We start from the raw sequence: 21,559 nt of genomic DNA, 5'->3' as shown, positions 1-21,559 counted from the left end.
CAAAACAAAACAAAACCTCGGAACCTCAGAAAGGAATAAAAAAGCCTAATGTAATGATAACTGCATATATAGGAACTGTAATGATTCATTAGTTTAACACACCACCAACTTGTCTCAGGAGCAGAATAAATAGACCCTTTTAAAGATGCTTCTCTTAAAGGTTGAATACTCTTCCCTACTTCTCATTTTTCTTTCATCAAAATATTTTATGAAAATGTCACATCCCAGTAGAAGATAATTTGCAACTTATATCAACAAAAAATTAGTATCCAGAATATGTAAAGATTTTCTACCCATCGGTGAGTAAAGCATCTCCTCTCTTCCTCATGCCCCAAAACAGGAAAGAGGGAAAAGGTGCTAGAGATATAAACAAACAATTCACAGAAGAAGCAACACTGATGGCGAATCAACATATGCAAAGGTGTTTAACCTTCCCAGCAATCAGAGGGAGGCAAATGCCTGTTATTTCACCCCAGCCACATGGAAACTTCTTGGTCAACCTGATAAAAGCATTCACTGGTAACAATTTGAGGAAGTAGAATCCTCCAACACTGCTGGTGGAATATAAATTGGTTTAGACACTTTGCAGAGCAAGTTGCCAAAGCTAGTAAAGTTAAAGATACATATGACTGGCAGTTCCCCTTCTAAGTACACCCCAGACCTAGGTGAATTCTCACATAGGAGAATCTCACAAGAAGAGCCACAGCAGGATATATATGTGTGTGTGTGTGTGTGTGTGTGTGTGTGTGTGTGTGTGTGTGTTTAAAAGAGCATAAATGTGGAAGCAATCTAGCTGTCCTCCATAGGAAAATGAACAAATTACTGTCATTATATGTAACAAGTAAAATGAATGAACTAGATCTACATAAATCAATATGGATAAATCTCAAATCTATAAGGTTGGACAGAAAACGAGTTACAAAACGAATCTGTAGAGTGTAATACAATTTATATAAAATGTAAAACAACACAAAATGATGACAGGTTATATAAGCTAGACAGGCTTGCACATGCTGAAAAAGTGTACAATAACACTGCACATCAACTTCGGGATACCTTGGGAGGAAAGGGGAAGGATACAAGGGATGACTGGCCCCTAAAATAACTTAGAATTAGCCCCTAGAAAACACTGTGTTAGAAAGAAATGTTCATAGAACTGCAGGAAGATGGAAAGAGATCAGACGTTGGTGATGCCAGGAAACGTACTATCACGTTCAACATCCATGACTCCAGACCTGGATTCTGTTCATATTCTATCCCAGGAGGACAGACATGAAGTTTCTCAGTAGACACTAACCACTGCCCGGACTCACAGAGACCATTCATAATGGCACTGTAGGAGCAACATGGCGGCAATAAATGTTAAAAATAGGCCCTTCACCATCGACTCTGCCTTTGCTCCACAGCCTCACCTGCGTCTGTGCAGCCATCTGGAGTTCTAAGAGCCCTCAGGCCCACAACCCCAGTGCAGGCACAGGGTGTCCTTTATGCATCCCAACTGAGTCTGACATGTTATGGATATTCAGCCCATGTTACCTGGTGATGGTGGATGGTGATCATGAAGAAACTCAAGCTTCACTGGAGTACATACAACTTTAGACAGCAGCAAAACATTGGGCCACCTAGGGAGCAAGCTGTTGAAGGAGCTCAGGGGAAGTTATTTTGAGCTCAAAGCAGTGTTCCGTTACTGAGCATCAATAAAGCACCAGCTTCCCATTAAGGGTCTGACTTCAGGCTGGCTAAGGCATGCATGGCTTTTCTTAAACTAACTCCTAAAGGGACCAATTACTGGTCCAAGGTTGAAAGGATGGAGAAGCTCTTCCTTCTGATAAAAGGAGAGAGGATTTTGCATGCTCTGTGTCTTTTGCAGGGGCCGCTGGTGGAACTCGACTCTCATCACATCAGTTGAAGATATTATTAGCAGAAAGTCACACTAATTCTGCTCATTCCCTGAACACCTGGAATAAGATCTTTCGGTTAATAGTGAACCCTATTTTTTGAGGGCCCACTGTGTACTGAGTCCTGGGCTGAAGGATGTCACAAGTTAGGTAAAGGAAAGAAGGCAGCCACTTTCACAACATACCTGGGGGTGGGCTTAGGGATCCTCAGTTGTGATCTCCAGGGGCCACCTCAAGGCCTCATCTCTACCGGTTCAGATCAACAGGGTTATGGTGCCATAGCAACGGCGACCACAGCAATGACAATGACAACCACAGATACACATCCTTTTGCCGCACCAGGCACTGCCAAGACTCTTTATATATTAACTTACTGAATATGTTAACTCATGGTTAACAGCCTGTATCATCCAGAAAGGTCACCTCCCCATTTATCTGGATTCACCCAACAGATTTGTTAATCCTCAAACATCACCCACCTGAGAGCAAGGCAGTTAATACTGAGGACCTTGAGTGACCGCATTCAGACTCAAGGACACGTATTGAGTTCCTGCTGTAACTCGTGCACCCTGCCAGCTGCTTTCCCATATTCTCCCACATGCTTCTTGTGACCCAGAGGGGTAGACACCGTCACCTTCATTTTACACAAGACAGGAACCAAGCCTGGGAGACATTTAATAACGCCCTCCAGGTTCCAGTCTCAAGAACAGGGAGCTGGATTTCAAACTTAAGCTGCTGGCTCCCTGCTCCGTGGCTCCCCACTCCACATTGCCGGTGCCACGGGGAATGGGGAGGTGCGTCCTTGAGTGGAAACCCCTGCCTGGTGGTCAGCTAAGACATCTGTGAGGCCAGCTACAGTGGGTTAAGGAGTGGTCCCAAGTCTTAATCCCCAGTACCTGAGAACGTGACCTCATTTGTGCTACAGGAACTAGAAAGAAATTACTTAGGCAGTTAGCGAGGGTGAGAGAGTCCTCAGTAAGGTTTCTCTTTTAACAAAAAGCAGCCCCCGAATCATTTCTTTTCTAGCAGAACAGCCTGTAAAATCGAGCTGCAGACATACATAAGCAAGCTGGAAGCTTGCACGGGTGAATGCCGGCAGCTCCGCCAATAGGGAATGGCTACCTGGGGGCCAGGCGTGTTCGACATGGAGGGTCCATCTTCCCTTTTGTCAACCAGGTGTGCAGTAAACAAGCAGGCAACAAGCGCTGGCCAGGCAGAGAACCCACCTGCATAACAAAAGATTAGGGTGGGGAAGCCAGCTTCTTCGTATGTTATGCAAATGGCACACCTATCTGACCAATCATTTGGGCCCTATGTAAATCAGACACCGCCTCTTCACGCTCATCTGTAAAACTCCCCCGTGCATTTCACGATGGAACTGGAAGACCCACTCAGGAGCCCCTCTCTCTCTGCAGGAGACAGAGCTTTCCTCTTTCTCTTGCCTATTAAACTCCTGCTCTTAAACTCACTCCTTGTGTGTCCGTGTCCTTGATTTCCTTGGCGTGAGGCAACGAACCTCAGGTATTAACCCAGACGAACAACGCCACTTCATCTAGAAGTAAGGTTTTTGCAGGTGTAATTAAATAAAGACCTTGAGATGAGATCATCCTGGATTTAGGGTAGGCCTCAAGTCCAATGACTGGTGTCCTCAGAAAGGCGAGGGGGATTTGACAGAGACAAAGGGAAGAAGGCCGTGTGAAGACAGTGTCAGAGAATGGAATAATGCGGTCACAAGGCAAGGAACAGCGGAAGCCACCACGAGCGGGAAGAGGCCAGGAAGGATCTTCCCCTGAGACTCTGGAGGGAGTGTGGCCCTCCTGACATGTTGATTTGGAACTTCTGGGCTCCTGAACTGTAATACAATAAATTTCCGTTGTTTTAAAACTACCAGATTGGCCGGGTACGGTGGCTCATGCCTGTAATCCCAGCACTTTGGGATGCCAAGGCAGGCAGATCACCTGAGGTCAGGAGTTTGACACCAGCCTGATCAATATGGTAAAACCCCGTCTCTACTAAAAAAAACCACAAAAATTAGCTGGGCGTGGTGGTGGGCACCTGTAGTCCCAGCTACTCAGGAGGCTGAGGCAGGAGAATTGCTTGAAACCGGGAGGCGGAGGTTGCAGTGAGCTCGAGATCAAGTCACTGCACTCCAGCCTGGGCCACAGAGTGTGACGTTGCTCCTCATTTGCCTTCTACCAAAACAAAAACAAAAACAAATGAACAAACACAAAACAATAAAAACTACCAGATTGTGATAATTTGTCACAGAAGCCCTAGGATGCTAAGCCACCAACCTTTACCTCACAGACTTGCTTGAAGCCAAGCCAGGACAATGCGGGGGAAGGAAGAATGCAGAGGACAGACAGGACTCGCTCGGACTCATGTCCCAGCGTGATGATTCTTCCTTTCTGCCCATCCAACAGACTTCTGCTGTGAACTCAAACCAAAATCAACCCAGGAAACTAACAGCACAAAACGCCAGCACTCTTCAGAGACGTGTTACCAGTGTCTTAGAACAGTCTTACCTATTAGAGGGTTTAGGGTGTGGGTCTTAATTTTATGACACTTAGCTGCACAATGTTAGATTGCAGTGAAGATAATTTAGTTTAGAGACAGACTGTAACAGCTTCAGGCTTTTTCCCCTTTTTAAAAGGCAAATCCATCTTTAAAAAAAAGAAAAATACTTATCATCTGTAATCCCACCACCGTAACATAATTATTTCTCATTTTCAAACATTTCTCCATTCAAATAATATTTTCCTCTGCTTCTAACTAAGCAAAGTGATACTTTTTTTTTTTTTTTTTGGTTCATTTAACTAAACATTAACCCAGGAGTTGTTTGGTTTCCATCAAAGATATGTGAGACCAGCACTATAATTATTTAAGAATATTTCCCTAAAGGAAACTAACCATTAACTGTGACCTCCTTCAGGACATCACTTTAATTCTCAAAGGAATAAAATCATTCTACAAAGCACTTAAGACTTGATTGTCCATTCTTAACCCCTGCATTTCAGAATTTTTCTGAGTAACAGAACAGTAAAACATTAGCTCAGGGTTAGATGTCTAGAGCTATTAAGAAGAGGACAATGAGATACAACAGAAAATAATCAAATCCTAAAACAATGCCCATGAGATTCCCCGCAACACCAAATCTGTCATTTAATATGTAACTTCTCTAATCTAGAGGTCATATACCTGGGAACCTCAACTATCATTAGAAAGCATCAGAACCAAGCAATATGTTTGGAGTGAAAACAAAAAAATAATGATAGCAAATATTTACACAGTGCTTCCTGGACTGTTTGAAATGTTCTCACACACTAATTCACCAAATCCTCACAGCAACTATACAGTAGGTGCTATTTCTCCCCATTTCACAGAGGAGGAAACGGAAGAACAGAGAAGGTAAGTAACATGTCACAGGATGCACATAACATAAATGGCAGGGGCTGGGATTCCACCAGGCTGTCTGGCCCCAAAGTCCATGCTGCTGACTTCCTAGGTCACACAGGGCTCACGCTCAGCTGAGGGTGGAATGCAGGGCTCCTCTGGCTTTAGAGAGTTTTAATCAGCCTACCCATCTGAAACAGCAAGGTAGAGTTGGTAGAGGAGCTGACTTGAAGGTAGGCTAGGTGACGGTACAGCTCACATCCTGGTGGCCACTAGGGGAATAGAAAACTAGACAAACTACAGGTTGAGAGTCCTGTGTTAGTCTGTTCTCACGCTGCTAATAAAGACATACCCAAGACTAAGCAATTTATAAAGGAAAGTGGTTTAATGGACTCACAGTTCCACAAGGCTGGGGGGGCCTCACAATCATGGCAGAAGGCAAATGAGGAGCAAAGTCACATCTTACATGGTGGCAGGCAAGAGAGCTTGTGCAGGGGAGCTCCCATTTATAAAACCATCAGATCTCATGGGACTTATCCACTACCATGAGAACAGTATGGGGGGAACCGCCCCCATGATTCCATTATCTCCACCTGGCAACACCCTTGACACGTGGGGATTATTACACTTCAAGGTAAGATTCAGGTGGGGACACAGCCAAACCACAGCAAATCCCAAATCCCACAATGTGAATCTAAAACACATCCGGTTCCAAGCATTTTGGATAAGGATATTCTACCTGTAGCACAGAAGTCCCTGAGTTGGGGGTAGTTGTGGGGAAAAGAAAGAGAGATCAGACTGTTACTGTGTCTATGTAGAAAGAAGTAGACATAAGAGACTCCATTTTGTTCTGTACTAAGAAAAATTCTTCTGCCTTGAGATGCTGTTAATTTGTAACTCTACCCCCAACCCTGTGCTTGCAGAGACATGTGCTGTGTTTACTCAAGGTTTAATGGATTTAAGGCTATGCAGGATGTGCTTTGTTAAACAAGTGCTTGAAGGCAGTATGCTTGTTAAAAGTCATCACCATTCTCTAATCTCAAGTACTGAGGGACACAAACACTGTGGACAGCCGCAGGGACCTCTGCCTAGGAAAGCCAGGTATTGTCCAAGGTTTCTCCCCAGTGATAGTCTGAAATATGGCCTCGTGGGAAAGGAAAGACCTGATCATGTCCCCCAACCCGACACCCATAAAGGGTCTGTGCTGAAGAGGATTAGTAAAAGAAGAAGGCCTCTTTGCAGTTCAGACAAAGGAAGGCATCTGTCTCCTGCTCGTCCCTGGGCAATGGAATGTCTCGGTGTAACGACTGTATGTTCTATTTACTGAGATAGGAGAAAACCGCCTTACGGCTGGAGGTGAGACGTGCTAGCAGCAATGCTGCTCCTTAATGCACTAAAATGTTTGTGGAGATGTTTGTATACATGCACATCAAGGCACAGCACCTTTCCTTAAACTTATTTATGACACAGAGATCTTTGCTCACATGTTTTCCTGCTGACCCTCTCCCCACTATTACCCTATTGTCCTGCCACATCCCCCTCTCGGAGATGGTAAAGATACTGATCAATAAATACTGAGAAAACACTTTTCTTTCGCTATACTTTAGTCTCTGTGTCTCTTTCTTTTCTCAAGTCTCTCTTCCACCTGATGAGAAATGCCAGGTGTGGAGGGGCAGGCCACCCCTTCAGGGTAGTTAATACAAAAGTAAAGTATCCCTCTTAGCCAAGAATGCCTACAGCCATTTCCATGGGAAGAGGAGAAGGAGCAATTACTATATGCGAGGCAAATGCTGGCCATAGTGCATACAAGACCTCAGTAGAGAGGATGTCATGAAAAAGAGTGATATTCGGAATATTTAACAACTGCCACAGCCTGAAAGCTGACCAACTAGGATCCTCTGTGACTCTCCAGATGGGGTTCTGTTCACAAATAACTAGTACGGCTATCCTGGGGCTACTGGTGAAATGTCCTTCCTATTATCCCTGTCCCATAGAAGATGAAACAGATCCAGAGAAGTTAAAACTTGCCAAAGAGACACGGCAAAAGGACAGTGCCAGGGGTTCCCTGTTTTTATTATACCATGTTGCCCATATTTACTAAGAAAATGTTCTCAGCTCATCCTGAGAATTTAAATCAGTGTTTAAAGACTTCAGAAAGATGGCCAGGCACGGTGGCTCATGCCTGTAATCCCAGCACTTTGGGAGGCTGAGGCAGGTGGATCACAAGTTCAGGAGACCGAGACAATCCTGGCTAACACAGTGAAACCCTGTCTCTACTAAAAGTACAAAAAATTAGCCAGGCGTGGTGGCAGGCGCCTGTAGTCCCAGCTACACGGGAGGCTGAGGCAAGAGAATGGCATGAACCTGGGAGGCGGAGGTTTCAGTGAGCTGAGATCGCACCACCGCACTCCAGCCTGAGAGACAGAGCGAGACTCCGTCTCAAAACAAAAACAAAAACACTTCAGAAAGATTCAAGTTTAAAAAGTTGGAAGAATAATATTTTGTGACAAGTAAAAATTATGTGAACTTCCCATCTCAGTGTCCACAAATGGAGCTTTTTTGGAGCACAGCCAGCCTCATTTGTGCATATATTGTCCAAGGCAGCTTTTGCATCCCAAGAGCAGAATTGAGTGGTTGCAACAAAGACCATATGCACCTGCAAAGCCGAAAATATTTACTATCTGGCCCTTGGCTGAAAAAGTTTGCTCACCACTGATCTACAACATTTACTTAGGAGAATCACTTTTTCTCTGGTGATAAAAAATAAACAAGGCACTAATGTACTCATAAAACAATTTATAAACAACACAGTCATTTTAATTACTGCTAAATCCTAACGAGTGGCTCTGTGCCAAGCATGGTTTGACCCCGGATGGATAACTTTCCTCTCATGAGACTGTGAGACTGTCTTTCCACTTGTGTTATCTCTATTATTTCTAGGAACACGGGATAAATTGAGCACTGGGGGGGAAAGGGGGGAACCAAAACAAATCTCATCTTAAATGTACATCCTTTCTACACATTGTATGATTCCATTGGTAGAAAGCTCAAAAAACAGGCAAAATTAATCCAGGCTGTTAGAAGCGATGACAAAGGTTACCTTTGCAAGGAGTACAGTAAACAGAAGGGAAGCAAGAAGGACGCAGGGTGGCGTCATGTTCTGTTTCCTGATCTGGGTGCAAATGTGGGCATGTTTTGATCTTAAGTGTGTTCAGTTTGGCGAAAACCCATTTTACCGCACATTTACAATATTGTACTTTTCATGAAGTATGCATGTTTAAATGTCAGTAAAGTTTATATTAAAACACGGACAACTTTCTTATGTTTAACTGCGTGGAAGCTGATGTGCTTGTCCTTGGATTGCTGAGACGCTAAGAATGCATGGAACCCTGGAGGCGGAGCCCACACATAGCTCAGTGTCTCATGTGGGACCACGTGGCTCTCAGGCCTATGTGGAGAGCCAAGAGGGGCAGCCTGTTCCCATCCCAGCCGGCCCCCAGTGCCAGCCCTCTCAGCTTTCCAGAGCACTGCAAAATCCCAGGGTCTCTGAGATCTGAGTAAGGAATGCTGCGGCACCAGTAGGTCGTGCGCAGATTGGCCTGCTGAAAGCGACCTCTTGACTCCCTAAGAATGTGGAGCTAGGGGAGTAATCCTGGTCACTCATGCTAATAAGGAAATGGAAATTTTAGCTTGAATAACAGACCAGTGGTACTCCATAAGTAAAGTATCAGCCGCAGGCAGCTTACACTGTGAAAGTCACATCAGAATTATGAACTTGAAAAGTTAAATTCCTCAATAAAACATCTTGCTTCTTAGCTTTATAACTATTTTCCCTCTATTCCTTTCATCTATTTGTAGAGAGCCCCCTATGCATGAGGAACCCTGAGAGATGCCAAGACATCTCCCCTGATCTTGAGGATCTCTAGCGTAGAGAAAGAGAGTGAGCCAAGGAGAGAAACTGACCCTGTACCAGGACTTGAAGGATAAGGAGAGAGCACCAGGTGAAGGAAGGAGGCAAGTCGAATCCCCGATTTTTTTTTTAACCTTCGGTGTTTAATTCCTCTCTCTGCCTCCTTCCGTTGCCTCTCCTCCAATCCACTGTCCTCCCAACCAAGTCTGATCACATAAAAATCCAAATTCCATCACTCACTTCCTAAACCGTCTCGCTGGTCCTGCCTCTGCCTCTGCCTCTGCCTCTGCCTTCCAGCCTTAGCTCCTTGGATTCAGCTCCAGTCACAAAGGCCTCTTCCAAGGCCCCAGCAAGATGCTGCAGTGACTGCAGCTTGATCCTGGGACCCAGACTACCTGGGTCCAAATCCCGCCACACTACCAGCCACATGAGCTCAGGCATGCCCACTGGCCTCTCTGTGCCTCAGTTTCCACGTGTGTGCAGTGGGGATGGTAAAAGCACCTTCCCTGCAGTGTCATATGAGGATGTGATGAGGTAACACAGACCTGTGCCTGACACGGTAAACCCTCGGTAAGCATGACCTCTGACCCCTACCCACTGCTACCGTTATCCTCATTTTCCCATCACGACTTTCACACATCTTGATCCCAGGTTCTGGAAACATCTTTCTTCAGGCTCTTTCTCCAGCTATTTCCTACCCAAATTCCAGCTTACACATCACACCACAGGAAGGCCATCCTTGACCCTGGTCTGCCTCTTTCCTGCCACTTCACAGCTCTTGTCACAAGGGGTAATTATGTAATTATGGCCATGATGACTAGCTTGATGTCTGTCTTCCCTACTAGTCTGTCTGTTCAATGGGGGGCAAAGCCACTCTCTTGCTCTCCGCTGTGTGCCGGCACCACAGCAGGGGATGACTGTGTACTGAGTAGGGAACGCGCACGTGCACATGCTCCAGGCAGAAAGCAGCAGCCCCCGCAGACACAGGGAGCCCTGAGAGTCCATGGCCCGCACAGAAGCACAAGTAGCCTCTTGCAAGTGCAGAGGTGAGAAGCAACGTGAGGCTGGAGAGGACGCCTAGAGTCGGTTCACAGAGGCCTGCCCGGTGAGCTGCACGGGAAGCCACCCGCAGTTTGAAACAGATGAGCGTTGACAAGCGGACGTGACCCACAGTGCAAGGCGGCCCAAGGATGGCTGGGAGGAGGGACAAGACCAGAGATAGGTGGCCGGTTAGGACACTATCATGACAGTCACACATCTGGATGAAGAGGACAGAAACCACAGGCCCAAGATGCAGAAGTGGGCCCTGATGTCTTCTACACTAAAGGGAAGACAAACCTGGCCAGCAAAGACAGGGCTACATCTTTAGAATGACTTGGCAGGGGGCTGGGTTTACTATTTTCTTTCTTATTTACACATCATTCAGAGGAGGGGGCAGTTTGTGCAAACCAAACCAGCCCCAGGTACATTCGTGGCCTTATACATGTTTTGCTCTTGTTGACCAGATGGTTTTAAGGCTTGCTGAGACCACCTCGTCTAGAAGGTGCACTTCCTGAGCCATCATCATTTTCGGGCGGCGAATATGAAGAGAAAGACTCCCTCATGCTGCATTTCCCTTCCACTTCATCCTTCGCCAAGGACTTGAGGCTCCCTGGAGTTGAAGCGTTTCCAAGGACAAACCCATGGGGACATGACCATGTGCAGAAGCCTGGGCTGACTTGCTGGGCTCTACCTGTCACAGGTGAGGTGCCTTTCCAGAGTGCTGGCCTAGGTGGATGCCCTGACCCTGGGACAGATGAGATGAAAGGCAAATATCAAAGGGAGACAATGAGGGTTGTTTTCTTAGTTTTTAAATTCAGTCTCTTGCTAGCTGGCTGAGGAAGGGAAACACAGCTTCTGAACTTGGCATCGCAAAGGGGGCTGAGGAGGAGCTGCAGGAGAAAGGTTAAAGAAAGAGCTCGCGGGGTGGAGGGGACGCATGACACAAACCCTGCACTCCGGCTGGTCCACGGCGCATAGCAGGTGTGCGGCAGCTTCTGAGGGGGTGGCAAGGTGACGGGGGTCGGAAGCTAAGCGCACAGGATTGAAAACGATGACTCATGCAGCATCTGGGAACAGGCTAGGGCAGCCCCACCCACCCACCGCCCTGTCCTCACTCCAGTGTCACTCTCTGATCTAAGGATAAATGTGGCAAGGACTTCTGGCTAAGGTGAAGTGTAAACTCATGCTGTGGATCCCCCCTTTAGCTCTAAATACATGGACACGATAAAAAAGAAAAGAAGAAAATGTATTTTTAAAAAGATGTAGTTCACTCCCATACAAACTACACACCTCCCTGGGCTAGAAACAGAGCAGATCCCCTAAGCCATAACCAGGGCCGAAGCGCAGGCTGGCTGAGCTCTAGGTCTGAAGCAGGCCAGGGGCTGAGCCATTTCATGGCCTGCAGAAAAAGAGACTAAAAGTGGACTCAGAAGTCAGGGTGGCAACCTGGCTGCTATGGAGGACTCATCTCAAGGGACTCCTTTGCCCAGGCCGCAGTCCACATCCCACATTGCTCAGAATCACCATCTGCTTATTCTACTCTGGAAAGGAAGCTTGCACCTCTCAGGCCCAAAGCAGGAGCAGACGTCAGGAGTAGAAATGAGTCTTGACCAATGTGAGCGAGGGATGCAAAGATCCCCATCTCCGGACTCTCAAGGAAGACCAGGTGTCCCTCCTGGATGCTCCCTAGCCCACAAGCCTATTTATTCTGCCATCTTTTAACTCCTTTGACCAAATACTGCTGTGATCAAAAGTGCATCACAGGGCCAGGCACGGTGGTTCATACCTGTAATCTCAGCACTCTGGGAGGCAGAGGCAGAGGCAGGCAGATCTCTTGAGCCCAGAAGTTCAAGACCAGCCTGGGGAACATGGCCAAACCCTGTCTCTACCAAAAATACAAAAATTAACTGGTGGTACGTTGTCTGTAGTGCCAGCTACTTGGGAGACTGAGGTGGGAGGATCACCTGAGCCCGGGAGGTGGAGGTTGCAGTGAGCCAAGATCACACCACTGGACTACAGCCTGGGTGAAAGAGCAAGACCCTGTCTCAAAAAAAAAAAAAAAAAAAAATTCCATCGAGAAAACAAGGGTTTGAGAACAGAAATGAGAGACAGTGAACACATAAATCCTCCCTAAGCCCTTTCTAAGTGAAAAGAACATCGTGAATGCTGCTCACTCAGGAGATAGGAACGGGCCACAGCTGCTGAAGCCTGAACCCACTAATTTCCCCACTCAGGCTCCCCACTGAAGCCTGAACCCACTAATTTCTATATGACTAGCCAAGCCATCAAATAAAGTGAAATTTCAAGCCTGGTCAAGTCGTACATGGGTATCAAATTTCTCTTGTCCTGCGAACAGCCGAAATGAAATTTCAGCATGAAAATAGTCCTTGAGCACCTTGCGAAAATCAATAGACATCAAATTACATGCTTCAGTAAAGAGCCACTGGCTTTGACACTTCAAAATACATTTATTTCAAATTATAGACTGGCCCAGAATTATCAAGCTCTTCCTTCATCTTAATGGTCTCTAAAGTATGGGCTTAAGTCCGTCTCATGCTTTAAATTAATTTCAAGAGGCCAAAACCAAAGCTTATTCATGCTTTGCCAGGCACCATGGAAGCTGGTACTATAACTGTCGAATAAATCTACTTTTACTTTGTCTTCCTATGCATATATCCTTTGGCAGAGTTACAGCAACCGTACACACAAAATTTGGTATCCTTACAGTGAACACTGTGTTGTAACCAACTGTTTTCAACAGCATAGCCTCCATTTGAAATTTATTTTGCTTTTCCTCCAGTTATTAGATGAATATTTGTTTCTAAGTTTTTGTTTATTTGTTTGAGACGGGGGTCTGTGGCCCAGGCTGGAGTGCAGTGGCGCCATCTCAGCTCACTGCAACCTCTACCTCCTGGGTTCAAGCGATTCTCCTGCCTCAGCCTCTGGAGTAGCTGGGATTACAGGCACATGCCACCACATCCGGCTAATTTTTGTATTTTTAGTAGAGACAGGGTTTCACCATGTTGGTTAGACTGGTCTCAAGCTCCTGACCTCGTGATCCACCCGCCTCGGCCTCCCAAAGTGCTGGAATCCCAGGCGTGAGCCACGTGCCTGGTCCTGTTTCTAAGTTTTATGTACTAATACTAACACTAAGAATATCATCGAACATGCGGTGCTGGTTTACTCTATCCAGACACTGCCCTCAGGTGTTACTCCATTCAAGCCTCACAGCAATACATAAGGTGGTAACAGGCAATGTTTACAAGTAATCCCTCTATGTGTGGTTTTGCTTTCCAGTTTCAATTACCTGTGCTCAACCTCAGTCTGAATATATTAAAAGGAAAATTCCAGAAACAAACAACTCGTAAGTATTATTTATTTTTTTAAGACAGAGTTTTGCTCTTGTCGCCCAGGCTGGAGTGCAAGGATGTGATCTCGGCTCACCGCAACCTCCGCCTCCCGGGTTCAAGTGATTCTCCTGCCTCAGCCTCCCGAGTAGCTGGGATTACAGGCGTGCACCACCATGCCTGGCTAATTTTTGTATTTTTAGTAGAGATGGGGTTTCACAATGTTGGCCATGCTGGTCTTGAACTCCTGACCTCAGGTGATCTGCCCACCATGGCCTCCCAAAGTGCTGGGATTACGGGCACGAGCTACCACGCCTGGCCCAATTTGTAAGTTTTAAAATGCACACAATTCTGAATAGTGTGATGAAATCTCATACCATCCCACTGTATCATCCGGGATGCAAATCATCTCTTTGTCCAGCAGACCCCTTCTGTAGATGCTGCTACTGCCTCTTAGTCACTTCGTAGCCATCTCAGTTATAGATCAACTGTTGAGGTATCACAGGGCTTGAGCTCAGGGAATCCTTATTTTACTTCATAATGGCCACAAACTGCCAGAGTAGTGATGCCGGCAATTCAGGTATGTCAAAGAGAAGCTGGAAATTACTTTAAGTGAAAAGGTGAAAATTCCCAGTAAGTAAAAATTTCATATGCCGAGATTTACCTCAACAGTATGATATTTTCAGTGAGGGAGGGGGCCCGTTCACATAACTTTTACTACAGTATATTGTTATAATTGTTCTATTTTATTATTGTTGTTAATCTCTTACTGTTTATCTCTTACTCTGCCTAATTTATAAATGGATCAGACGTATTAATGCATAAGAAACATAGTACAGGTTAGGTATCCCTTTTCCAAAATGCTTGGGACCAGAAGTGTTTTGAACTTGGGATTCGTTTTGGATTTTGGAATATCTGTTTTATACGAACTGGTTAAACACCCCAATCTGAAAATCCAAAATGCCCCAGTGGGGATTTCCTTTCACCACTGAGTTTCGGATTTTGGAACATTTCAAATTTTCAGATTAGGGATAATCAACCTGCTTATATAGGGTAGACACTATCGGAGTTTTAGGCTTCCATGGGAGTCCCTGGAATGTATCCCTTGAAGAGAAGGGGTGACAACTGCACTGAGTGTTTCTCTGTGCTAAGACAGGGTTCTAAGTGCTTTGTATATTAAATTCCACTGTAATCTTCATAAAAACACTCTGAGGCAGGGATTATTGTCATCCCCATTTGAAAACGTAGAGACTGAGGCTTAGAGGTTAAGTGACTTGCCCAAGGCTCAGAGCTGGTAGACAGCCATTTGAATTGAAGTCTAACTGGGGTACAGCCCATTCCACGTAGGCCATTTCCACTGGAATGACCATTTCAACACAAACACCCTTCTAAATATAGAGTCTTCCTTTAGGCAAATAAATACAAAAATGAAGTTCTCAGATCAAGATTATAAACAGTAAAGCTTATTGATACATATCACCAAATTCCTTTCCAAATATACCATATCAACGTATAGGCCGTAAGACAGAAAAAGACTGCCATTTTTAGCTCCCTTGTCAACCCTGGGTGTTGTGATTTCATTAACTTAAGCAGGATCTTGTTTTACAATGTTGTCTTTAATACCCTTCAGGCCATTTTCAAAAATTTTTAAATAAATTTATTTTTTAGAGATAGGGGTCTGTGTTACCCAGGCTGGTCTCAAACTCCTTGGCCTCAAGTGATCCTCCCGTCTCAGCCTCCCAAGGAGCTGGGACTGCAGGCGCGCACTCCTGTGCCCAGCAAGGCCTTTTTTCTAGGTGTTTATTTACAGGCTGTATTTCGTCTTTTGAAAACGTGGAATATTTTTATGAGTTCAGTGTATATTCTGGTGGGTGAATGTGGGACTTCAAAATGAAAAATAATACTTAGGAAGCTAGATGTAGCTTGTTAAAAACAACAACAAAGCATAAAGTCAAAGAATAATGTTATGCTTTGTTATAAATGCTTGTCAACATTGTTGTAACAATTTTTTCCCTGAATTTTGGGTAATCTTTTATTCTTCACACTTTCTGATACTCTTAGAACTTCCTGTACCGAGCATGCAGTATCTTTGTAATTAGAAGAAAACAGACACTTTTCCAACTGAGGATAAAAAAGATGGTTGCATTTAGGTACTGCTTTTCTCTTTTCTATTCTACTTAATATTAATGACCCATGTATTCCTGATTTCAGCAGAAAATGAACAGATCACAAGTTTTGGAGGTGTAATTCAGTTGTGGAGATTTTAAAGTTGGCCTCTATCTGTTGCTCACGGTGTGAGCTGGAATTACTCAGAAAAAAACCTCCTTTATCTCTTCGTTTTCATTCTTATAATGAAAAGGCATTCAGGAGTGTGGGCTTAGCTGCTCACGACAAGGCCCTTTTATCAATCCACTGACAACTGCTGAACTCACCTTGAGAGAGGAGCTGCTTTCTATTTTGGTTTGTCTATAATTTTCTTATTTCCCAGAGTTTATGTCACGGGCGCAACCCACGAACCAAGCATTTCTATCTAAAATAACATAAGAGGAGGGATTCATTAACAAAGTCCTCTGTAGACAGAACGCAGCTCTTACAAACTCACAAAAACAAATCCATACTTTTAAAAGTTCCCAAGCCAGCAGTTCTCGGAATCCTTTCAGAAATGGTGGAAGGGGATGAAACTCTTCAGGTCTGAAAGTAAGGGCCTCCCAAACTCCCTTATCACTGAATTACAGGATTCTGTAACTTTTTATTGAAATTTACTCAAAAGGGGACAGATATTCATTTCACACTATAGCAAAAACTAGTTTTAAAAATATATAACATTTTAAAATATTTTAGTCAAAAAAGCCTCAGGGCCAGGTGGGGTGGCTCATGACCCAGCACTTTAGGAGGCCAAGGCAGGAGGACTGCTTGATCCCAGAAGTTTGAGACCAGCCTGGGCAACACAGCAAGAGCCCATCTCTACAAAAAATCAAAAAGCCAGGGATGCTGTTGTGCACCTATGGTCCCAGTTAGTTGGCAGGCTTAGATGGGAGGATATTTTGGGCCCAGGAAGTTAAGGCTGCAGTGAGCTGTGGGTTACCAGTATAATTTGATTAACTGGAACATTTCTGGAAAGGTGGCTCATCCTGAATATTTCTCAGTTACTGATATTCTTCCCCCTATCCCCGGCGAGACAGAGTCTCGCTCTGTGGCCCAGGCTGGAGTGTAATGGTACAATCTTGGCTCACTGCAACCTCTTTCTCCTGGATTCAAGCTATTCTCCTGCCTCAGCCTTCCGAGTAGCTGGGATTACAGGTGCCCACCACCACACCTGGTTGATTTTTGTACTTTTAGTAGAGATGGGGTTTTGCCATGTTGGGCAGGCTGGTCTCAAACTCCTGACCTCAGGTGATCCGCCCACCTCGGTCTCCCAAAGTGCTGGGATTAGAGGTGTGAGCCACCACGCCTAGCCTGATATTCTTTATAGCCTCTCAAAGTACAATATTCATTCTGGAAACTATAAATTCAATTAAAGCTTAATCTATCAGCATCTAGAGGTATCAGGCACTTACCTTGTCTAGGATCACAGCATCACAGACACCACAGTCACTGAATCCCACCTCTATCAGCAAAGTGAACAGACAGCATCCCAATTATATGGAGTGGCATACTGGATGGAATGTCAGCATAATACAACCACACACAGAATGCCCCCTGCACCACCACTCAGAGTAACAATTATCTGGCTTTTCATGGCATCCAACAGGCTTCTCATTTCAATAGCAAAACACTCAGTGGGAAGATCTACCACCCATTTTTCTACCATCTCCACTCCCACCCCTGCTTCAGAGTGGTCTTTTATCTGCCCCATGGACTCAGGTTCCGTGGAAGGTTTAATTTGCAAAAGCAGATGTTTACTGTCAAACAAAAGTTTTTAAACCATCTGCCTAGGTGAACAGTTTGTTTCCTGAGAAAAACCATTTCTAAAACATTCATTGAGGAAGGTTGTTCAATTAAAATTAAGTTCATTAAAACAGGGTTCCCCCCCCCCATTTAAGTATACAGTATTTCTTCTGACCAATTAATTTGACTGAAGACTCCACCAAATTAACTTTTTCTTCCATGAAGGACAATGCTGCAAATTTTAGTGATAATAACAGTTAAAATGATTAAGTTATGTCAAACTTATTCCTAATGTGGCATGTTGTAATTTGTTAAAAGACAAATAATAAAATTTAAACATATTTGTATATACCAACAAGAATTACTTTTGAAATATGGGTTAAAAAAAAATTACTTCCTGAACCAGTGCCTCTCCTGTATATTCAACCATCCAAAATGGTCAGTTAGTAACATGAAATCACAGAAATAAGTCATCCAATGCCACAACATGATACGGATCAGGAACAGGAAACCCACTACACGCTAAGACTTCTCCAGAATTCCTCCATTCTGTTGGTTGTTTTTTCACTGAGCTTTTGTTTTCACATCTTCATGTCTACAGACATTTAGTATGAAATTTAAGAAGTATATGTAAACACAATCAGAATCCCTCCGGAATGTGCGCTTTATGCAAGCGGATTTATGACTCTGCAGTTGCAATCTGCAAACAGTGCTTACAGATATTATCTTCCCTTACCTTCACAGCAACCTCAGAGGTGGGTGGATGTGATTTCCATATGTAGATTTAATATTATTTTGGCGGGGAGGTACCCATGGAGAATGGCTGAGTGACACGCTCCAGGTCCGGACTAGAAGCTGTAACTAGAACCCAGGGCTCTTGGCTTTGGGCCCAGAGAACATCCCACCAGATTATGCTGCCAATCTGCTAATGGAAATTTAATTCCCACAATTTGGGTTGAGAAGTTTACAGCTATTTAAATACACAGCTCCAGACGAGCACAGTTATATCAAGACATTACATGTAATTTTAATAGGAAAACTGCCAAAACTAGTAAGGCATGGCAGAAAAGCCCGAAAAAGAGCTAAAGCAGAGTCTTTCACACCCTAAGAAAGTGATTTAGCAATATCACCATCTCACTCTACTCACTGGCATTGCCTCCTCCTCTCACCCATGCCTCGCAGGCATCACAGACAGTAGCAACACGCTGCGCGGTAGCCTGGGTGTTCGAAGGCACTGCTTTTTAAACATTTTTTTTTTAGAAATTTTAAAGTGTCTTTTTTTTCTATTGATCTATCATAGCTGTAGATATTGAAGGCATTTCTAAAATAAACACGTTTTATTAGGTGTGGCATACATGTTTTACATGCACAAGTCATAATATGCAGCCTGATGGATTCTCACAACATAATCTCGCCTGTGTATCCACAAACCCGTCCATCGTCAGAATGGAATGAGAGCCCCAGAAGTCCTCTTGTGCTTGTTCTAGTCACTCTTCTCCCCAGCAAGAGGATGTGGCTGTCTTGACCCCTAGGCACTAGAGATGAGCGTTGCCCCTTTTTTGAGCTTTACATACAGAAAACGTAACTCTGTGCCTGGGTTCTTTCTCCCAGTGTTAGGTCTGTGCCTGGGTTCTTTCTCCCAGTGTTAGGTCTGCAAGAATCACACTTTTGTTGCACATAACAGGTTTCTCATTAGGGCTGCACAGTACCCCATGATAGGATTATACAAAAAAAGTCCAATCTACGTGTGAGGAACATCTGAGTTGTTTCTAGGTTAAGGCAATTATGAATCATATTGCTGTGAACATTTGGGGCATGACTTTTGGGGTACACATGTACATGTTTCTTTTGGGGATCCACCTAGGAGAAGAATTGCTGTGTGACAGGAGTGTGTATTCAGCTTTAATCAATACTGACGGTTTTCTAAAGTGCTTATAGCAATTTGCATACCAGTAACATGTCCTTACTAACACTTAGTACTGTGGTTTTTTTCATTTTACTCTTTCTTATGACTGCTGGTGACATCCCATTGCAGTTTTAATTTGCATTCCCCTGATGACCTAGGTTGAACACCTTATGTTTATTGTCTATTTTATATCATCTCTCATCAAGTTTACAAATCTCCTCCCCATTTTTCTACTGGATTGTCTTTTTCTTACTGATCTGTAGGAAGAGTTTTGTTTGTTTGTTTGTTTGTTTGTTTTGAGATGGAGTTTCAATCTTCTTGCTCAGGCTGGAGTGCAGTGGCGCAGTCTCAGCTCACTGCAACTTCCGCCTCCCAAGTTCAAGGGATTCTCCTGTCTCAACCTCACAAGTAGCTGGGATTACAGGCGCCTGCCACCACACCCGGCTAATTTTTGTATTTTTAGTAGAGACAGGGTTTCACCATGTTGGCCAGGCCAGTCTTGAACTCCTGACCTCAGGCGATCCGCCCGCCTCGGCCTCCCAAAGTGCTGGGATTACAGGCGTGAGCCACCGTGCCCTTTTTTTTTTTTTTTTAAATTCAGGACACAAGCCCTTTAATAGGTAAAAGTATAGCAAATATCTTCCCCCAATACCTGTCTACCTTTCATTCCTTAATGTTTCAATTAACAAAAATGCCTAATTTTAATTATAATCTAATATATCAATCTTTTCCTTTATGGTTAGTTCTATTTAGATCTTGTTTACAAAATTATTTTGTACCTCAACTTCATAAACATGTTCTCGCTCTGTCATTTTCTAGAACATTTATTGTTTTACAATGAGGTCTACTATCTATCTATAATTGGTTTTTGTGTAGGGTGTTACTCGTGGTTGAGATTTTTAAAAATATAGATATCCTATTGACCAGCCTCATTCATTGCAAAAAACCACTGCTTGGCAATTGAAGGCTTAGCTTTAAGATTAAAAAGATGACCCAGAAAAAAAATTTCCAAAGACCCCAAGTTTTCAGTCTTTGATTTACCTACATATGCCTGCCTAACTCTTTTAGGAACATGGAAGGGTAAGTTCAAAGATGAAAGGCTTTGTTCTCAATTTCATCACTTCATTGAGTCCCACAGAATTATCCTTTTTCCTGACTGGTAACCTGTAGAACACGGAACATGAGGAAATGATTTTTAAATCATCTCAAAATTAAATGATTATAATGTCATTTTATGCCACAAGGAACTGTTTACTTCTCAAACCCCATTTTAAAAATTTCATTTTAAAAACATCCCTACTTCATTACCTCCACACCACCTATACCAATGAGCTGTCCATGGCAACACCAGCGAGTGCACTGAAGACAGATCTCTGCAGCGCCAGCCTCCAATACCCTGCTGAACAGCAAGCGGATGACCCAGCACCCGCACTCAAGCTTCCTAAACCACGAATTACTCCTCACCAGCACCCAAAAGCAGCTCCCAGAACAAGCTGGTGGAAAATGTAGTGGGGAAAACACAAACCTCTACCAGAAATAGACTCTGCACATCTATTTTTGGGGGGGTTTTTTGAGACAGAGTCTTGTTCTGTCATCCAGGCTGGCATGCAGTGGTGCCATCTCAGCTCACTGCAACCTTTGCCTTTGGGGTTCAAGTGATTCTCATGCCTCAGTCTCCCAAGCAACTGGGATTACAGGTGTGTGCCACCATGCCCAGCTAATTTTGTAATTTTACTAGAGACGGGGTTTCATCGTGTTGGCCAGGCCAGTCTTGAACTACTGACCTCAAGTGATCTGCCTGCCTCGCCCTCCTAAAGTTCTGGGATTACAGGCATGAGTCACCATGCCAGGCCTCTGCTGGTCTATTATCTAATGCAGTCAATGTATTAACATTTTCCTTTACGCTTAGTGCTTTTTATAATCTGTTTAAGAATTTTTCCAGGAAACACATACAAATATTGTACATTATCTCTCTTCCCCATCCACTGGCTCACGGGGATCTTGGTTGTATCATGGTCATGGCATGAATCAGATTTCTGGACTTCTTCCCATCTGATTTTCACTTATAGGAATTTTTCAAATACTTCTTAAATAAACCTAATATGGATGTTTTCCCAAACAAAAAGTACCTTGGCATCAAATTTCTCAAGTGGCTGGCTCCGAGGTGGATCTGGAA

At 44.2% G+C, this 21,559-nt stretch overlaps 1 protein-coding gene across 4 annotated transcripts in view; it reads right to left on the bottom strand.

Annotated features, from left to right (window-relative positions):
* PRKCA (protein kinase C alpha) overlaps window positions 1–21,559 on the bottom strand; it is a 502,775-nt gene that overhangs the window by 214,711 nt on the left and 266,505 nt on the right. For 2 of the 4 annotated variants that reach the window (XM_009191055.4, XM_021929333.2), the window contains exon 1: window positions 4,199–4,593. The exons of the other annotated variants lie outside the window; for them this stretch is intronic. The gene's annotated coding sequence lies outside the window, so the exon portion shown is untranslated. Of the gene's footprint in view, window positions 1–4,198; window positions 4,594–21,559 lie in introns of those variants that run through there. 4 annotated transcript variants of the gene reach the window in all.

This window comes from Papio anubis, chromosome 17 (genome assembly GCF_008728515.1).
Source record: "Papio anubis isolate 15944 chromosome 17, Panubis1.0, whole genome shotgun sequence".
NCBI classification, from domain to species: Eukaryota; Metazoa; Chordata; class Mammalia; order Primates; family Cercopithecidae; genus Papio; species Papio anubis.
The sequence above is the reverse complement of the archived record's forward strand: the minus strand, read 5'-3'. Positions and strand labels throughout refer to the sequence as shown.